Genomic DNA, 6,465 nt, shown 5'->3' with positions numbered 1-6,465 from the left:
TACTTCCACCTTAGCCTTCTCATAAATAGAGAAATTCTATTATTGTATTACTTTAAGATCTGAGTGTTTGGACGTCAACGACAACATCAATCGCAATGAAAGAAGTGCAACGAAATCTCGCAATCAGAAATGGGTACGATTCATGATGGAGAGTCTATATTTCAAGTCAGCGCTGATTTGTTGCGTCTCTTGGCAACAAAAACATGCAGTCATGGGGAATTATTGTGTCACTCTCGGTCACTATGTCCCTCCCTGCCCATACTCGTGACGTATACAGATATTAAACTTTCCCATGCATCACTCTTACTAATGGCATCCCGTTTCCCACTCCTACTTCGCCTGCATGGAGTAGAGTTAATTCTGGCAATCATTCCCACTGTAGAGATGATCCGGTTTGACGGTGGATCCCATCCCAACTGTTTCCATTTTGGTTGCAGTTTACTCCTGCCTAAGCACAAACGTTGAGGTGCTTCTAGCTGGGGAAGGATTAGCTTATGATAATGATTTGATATTCGCCAAAAATTCTGTGTCCTTAATACCAGGGTAAGGAATATTGTGCAAGATTACGTTGTCCCCCCCCCTCTCCCTATTAATAGACTCTTCTTAAGACTAAACCAAGAAAGTAAAGGAAACACATGAATCGTAAAAACTTTATTGATGTTACTACGATGTACATATAATTTTACATATACCATTTTCAAGAGATTAAGTCTTGTAATAGTTGCTCATGATGGAATAGTTGAGATATTATAGAGCAATGATTTCCAGGATATATGTACTTAGTCAATTATAGAAGTTAATTTCTGAAATATTGAGGAGGGAAAATCAACAATACTGAAGCACTGAAACTGGTCTTACCACCACTATATTGAATCATAACCCTAACCCCTCCAGACCGAGGACGTCGTTAGTCTTTCACTCTCGCTACTGCTTGACGACTTTTTTGTTCAACTTGGGATTGATGCTTGGTAGTGAAGGGGTTAATTTAAGGCTATATCTAACCTCTCAAGCTTGATATCGCTCTATCCAGAACTGAGAATAAACCGTCTGGGGATAGCAAGAACTAGTTAAGAAAGACGTTCTCGTAGTGAAGGGCTTAAGCTCTTCACCACCATGACGTTTTTACTCTTCCAGTCTGGCTAACAAACAGACGATTTGACGCAGCTTAGGAAGAATTGTCGATGCCAAAAGGCTAAGTAATATCTCTATTTTAACCCTTCAGTCCAGGAGCGCCAACCGAAGTTGAATGAAGAAAAAAAAAAAAAGTTTCGGGGGTAGCAAGACTAAGATGAAAAAAGACGTCCTCGCAGTGAAGGGGTCAAGAAAATCTTTGATATAGGTAAACACGCAGAGCTTTCGCCTCACGTCACTGTGCACCAGGTACATGTCACTGCTCAGGACAGCAAGAAAGAATACACCGCATGTCAGGATAGCTTCAGAAGTTCCTCGGCAAGTGTGAGGTTATGGGGTTACCTGCTCGAAGGACGCTGACATCCATAGACAGAATTATTATTATTATTATTATTATTATTATTATTATTTTTATTATGCTTGAAGATCGCGAAGTCCATTGATCGCGATGTTCTGACTATGAGCAAATTCCAAACAGTTTGACCCCTCTTGTTCACTAGCGAGGATTTATGAGGTGTTTGTGTATAATGCTGAAGAAACTTAGAAAGTGTGTAAGTGCTTGTGAAAAGAGTGGGATGTGCATGTGTGAGAGAGGAGGAGGAAGGAATTGTGAATGTATATCTAGTCTGCGTGCATGGCTGGGTGCGAAGCTGGATTTGGCCATGTCATCCACACTTAGCTAATGATATCGTTGGTGAAGTATACTGAGGGGTAGGTTAGTAGCAGACATCCTTCCACGATAGCCATCTCATTGCTCACTACTCACAACTGCCAGATATTTTCTCAGGTAGGTGAAATGTCCCTTGATGTTCGGGTTAATATTTGAGGACGAGAAGGAGACGCCACTTCCAGTCGAGAGGGGTATGAGTTCATTTTACTACTGTACATTCACTGGTACAGCTCGCTAGGGAGGGTGGCTTTGGGGAAAGTAGTGGGTTGTGAGAAGATGGTAGGTTATGGAAAGGTTGGGGGGAAGGGAGATTATGGAAAAGTACAGGGGTAGAGGGGAAGGTGAGGTATAATTAGATTCAGACCTTTCTCGCACCTGCAGCACACAAAGTGGACATAACAGAAAGGACAACCAGCTCAGAGAAGGCTGGTGGTACAGTAAGAGTTATGACAGGCTGTGGTGTTGTGTTGTGAGGTGTGGAGAATCAACAGGTGTCGTGGTGTATTCTTCTGGATGCTCCTGGTACACTTTACATAAAGCTTCTCTGAATTTACTACTGCGCTAAGAGAAGTCCTAGCATACATATCCTCTTCCCTGCCACACTGAAGTTAGTGATAAACACGACGTTATATTTATATAATACTATATTCTGGCTAGAATTTATAAAATTTAGCACGTAGTTTCGCATCGCATTTAGATACGCACTAATAAACACGTAACGGGAAATGGAGAACAACAACGAACGGAAATGTCTGAGTTCGTTAACATGATTAATGATGATTACGAGAGTATGAAACAAAGAACGTGTAACACTTAACTCTAGGAAACAATATAGGAATGCGTCAGTGCTTTACAAAGTCAATATTTGATTATCATGAATGTTATCGAAGGCGAAATAATAATGGCATTGAAAGATGAGACAGTCTCTTACAAATTAACCTTCATGTATATATATATAAGCTAGGGAGGTGAGTAAACAGGCTGACCCGTCCCTCCGATGTCGCCAACGTAAAAGCTTGGACGCAGTAGCAGAAGGCGGGAGTGGCAAGGCGTAACACACTATCACGCTGGATGCTGGCGGCGTCATTGGCACGTCGTCTCGTTGGCTTAGGGGGTCTTCCATCACCTCTTGCTTCACGGACTTATTACACCTTGGTATCCTCCTGTATGTTAATCTTTGCCATATCTCTTTAGCATCAACGTACTTTTCATGATCATCACAAAGATTTATTATGCTTATTCCATTATTTATCCTCCAGTAAGTGTATATTGGTCATATCCATTTAATCTGACTAAATTTAATGATCAACCCACCTGGGAATCATCATGCTTATTACACCTTGTTACTTTCTTGTACTTTACCTTTATCATCGACTTTGTTTTCATAATCTACATACAGGAGAATATTGATGGCCAATACGCAAAAACATTGCTATTAAGGAAGAGGTATTATAAATCCTCCCAAGCTGACGAGACCACGGGATGCTGCTTCCCTCTCACACACGCCACACCAGACTCGGCCACTTTTCACACCCGCTATTGTCTACCGATCTGTGTTTCAGTCCTTTCCCAGACACGGCCAGAGAAAGTCACGCTTGGCTGTTGGTTCTATCACAGGGCTAGCTATGTCGCTTTTCATCGTGCTATTCACATCCACAATTTTGACATGTAAATGACCTGAGAGTGAATTAGTGACAATTAGTTGTCCACTGAACAAGTTATTATAAAATTTTATCGCTTGCCACGCACCACCACTGAAAAATATATTTGCAAGTTTTTTATTAAGTTACAGGGTTCATGAATAGCAATGACTGGTATTCTGCGCATCGAGAATTACTGCAAATTTTGACTACTTTGGTTGTGGCAATGCACCTTTCAGAACTATGTTTCTTGTAGGTGCTGACATTTGACAGTACTCATCATTCGCAATACCCTTGTCATTTATGACTTATAGTTTATGTGAAAAGTCTCTATAGATTTTGCCTATTTTTCATCATAGCAAGAACAGGCTACGTTTTAATCAAATATTTTTTTCCCTAGCATATTTCATCACCAGCTTACTCATAATTCAGTGTAGTCATGCCATTTATGATTGAAATTCAAGCATCAAGGCTTCCAGTAGATCATGGCTGTTCTACAGCAAAGTTTTTCATAGGCTAGTTTAAATCGTCTTCAGTCTTATTAATCATCACCTTTCTCGGTTCATTGTATTGACTCCGTTTATTACGGCGAAACATTAAATTTATCATGTTATATCTGTTAATATTCATGCCATTTTTCATATTCAGTCCGTTTATCATCTTCAGGCAGGTCATTATATTCATACTATTTTTTCCCTTAAGCGACATTCCTCTGGCGTCGAGTAATCCTGCCTGACATCGAAGAGCGGAGTGCAGCTTCTCAGAGACCCCCCTCCCTTCCCCATTGAGGGCGGCTGAGAGAGGTCAGACTGAGGGCCTGGGCTGGGACTCACAAAACACATTTCCGATGACCTCCCTGTCGTAACTGGAGTTAGCTTCAGCGGGAAGGACATAAGGAGTGTGTGGAACTTCCTGTGCCTCTAGTGTCTCCCTGTCGTAAGTTTGAGGACACGAGGAAATTTAGAATATGGAACTTGTTCTCCTCGTAATACCTCCCTATTGTAAGTGAGAGGTAGGGAATGGGGAACTTTCTAACCCGCTTATACCTCCATATTGCGAGAGGAGGACGATTGGGAACTTCTTATTCCACAGGTACCTCCATATTATATGTGACAGGGCACAAGAAGAAAAGAATGCGGAACTTTCCATGCCTCTAGGTTTCCCTACGAAGGAGAGAAAAAAAAGAAAGAAAGTACGACCTGGATGTTGCCGTCAGTGTGTTTTGTGACTCCCGTCCCAACGTAGGTTGTGGCAGCGCACGTCATCTGTTCGGCAGTGAATCGGGTCATAATGGAGAATTTTTAAAAAAGGATTGTAAAATTTGAAAATGGGTGGGTTTCGGCTGGGTTGTATTTATCATCTTGCTCTGGGCGGCTGCCTAGAACAAGTTCCCTGGTTTAACCCCTTCAGTACAATGACGGTTTTTCTCTTTAGCTTATTCTTGCCACCCCCAGACGATTTCCTTCAGCTTAAGGAAGATCTCTTGTACTGAATATCGTTAGAGACACTGGCCATTATTCATCATTACAAGATGTCTCTCTGTAAGCCGAATAAAAAAATCGCATGATGGTAGGAAAAATAAAAAGGCATCATGGCAATGAAGGGGCTAATGAACAGGAGTCATTAAGGTCCCTTTCTCTCACTCTATCTCTCTTTCTTTCTCTCGCTCACTCTCTCTCTTTCAAGGTTCATCATCATCATCATCATCATCATCATAATAAACGTGGCGTGTGGGACTTGACTGAAGCGGCGCCGACCACTGCGGAACGTCCCTAGGGAAGTTAAGCACCAATAGCATAACAGCGAAGGTCTACTTGGAGGTCTTACACTACACCACAAACAAAATATATTATGATCGAAGCCTTCACCTAAAGGACCTCACTCTATTGTTTCCTCCGTGCTGCCTCCGGGCGATTTTATTCAGCTTGGGAGAGAGGATTTTTCGAGCTGGAGGGGTTGGGTGTACGATTTGTCAACCCCCGCCTGCACTATCCCCTCCAGGCTGAGCAAAATCGTCCGGTAGCAGCAAGAATAAAATATTAAGTGACGCACCCGGGCTGAAGGGTTTTTAACTGTGATGAAAACCTACTTGTATAATATTGCAATGTATCTTTTTATTCCCCTCATTTTTTAAAAACTCCGATGACGCCCTTTTGTTTATTCTATTCTTGCTTCTGGCGGACGAATTTATTCAGCTTGGGGAAGACTGGTTCATTTTACACCTCCTCACACGTCACTTTCATGGGGTTAATGATGAAGGCTACGTCTGACCCCCCTGCCAGCTTCATTTCGAAGAAAAGTCTCTCCTGAGCTGAATAAAATTTCTTCAGGAGACAGCACGAATAAAATAAAGAAAACCGTCCTCGTAGCGAAGGGATTAATAGTACTATATATACTCCGAGAGGCTACAAATACTGTTGTTTATGTACACATGCAAGACACGTAACATTACCGGCACTTCCTCAAACTGAAGTACCAAAAAAAAGGAAAAAGGTTAGTTTTTTTTTTTTATAATTAATCCCATATGTACAGTACAATACACACGAGGCGGTTATATAGACTTGTTTGTTTTTTTGTTTGTTTGTGTGAGTGTGTGTGTTGCAGGGAGTACTATTTCCATACCCTCTGCTGACATCCCACCTATTGTCATCGTCAGAGTGGCCAAAGAGGTTTCACACTCACCAACCCGGCGAGCTGTGATTGGCTAATATATATATATATATATATATATATATATATATATATATATATATATATATATATATATATATATATATATATATATATATATAATTTAACACCAGTCTGTCTCGAGCGGAAAAGCAGGTCCAAAAATCCACCTTTAAATTATGTATATGTATACGGGTGTGTGTATATATATATATATATATATATATATATATATATATATATATATATATATATATATATATATATATATATATATATATATATATATATATATATATATATATAAGAGAGAGGGGGAGGTGTATTCTGTCTTCGTTTCCGCAGAACGTTGGT

Source organism: Coenobita brevimanus, chromosome 14, assembly GCF_032717465.1.
Source record: "Coenobita brevimanus isolate Jiangsu-jjx chromosome 14, ASM3271746v2, whole genome shotgun sequence".
Taxonomy (NCBI): Eukaryota; Metazoa; Arthropoda; class Malacostraca; order Decapoda; family Coenobitidae; genus Coenobita; species Coenobita brevimanus.
The sequence above is the reverse complement of the archived record's forward strand: the minus strand, read 5'-3'. Positions refer to the sequence as shown.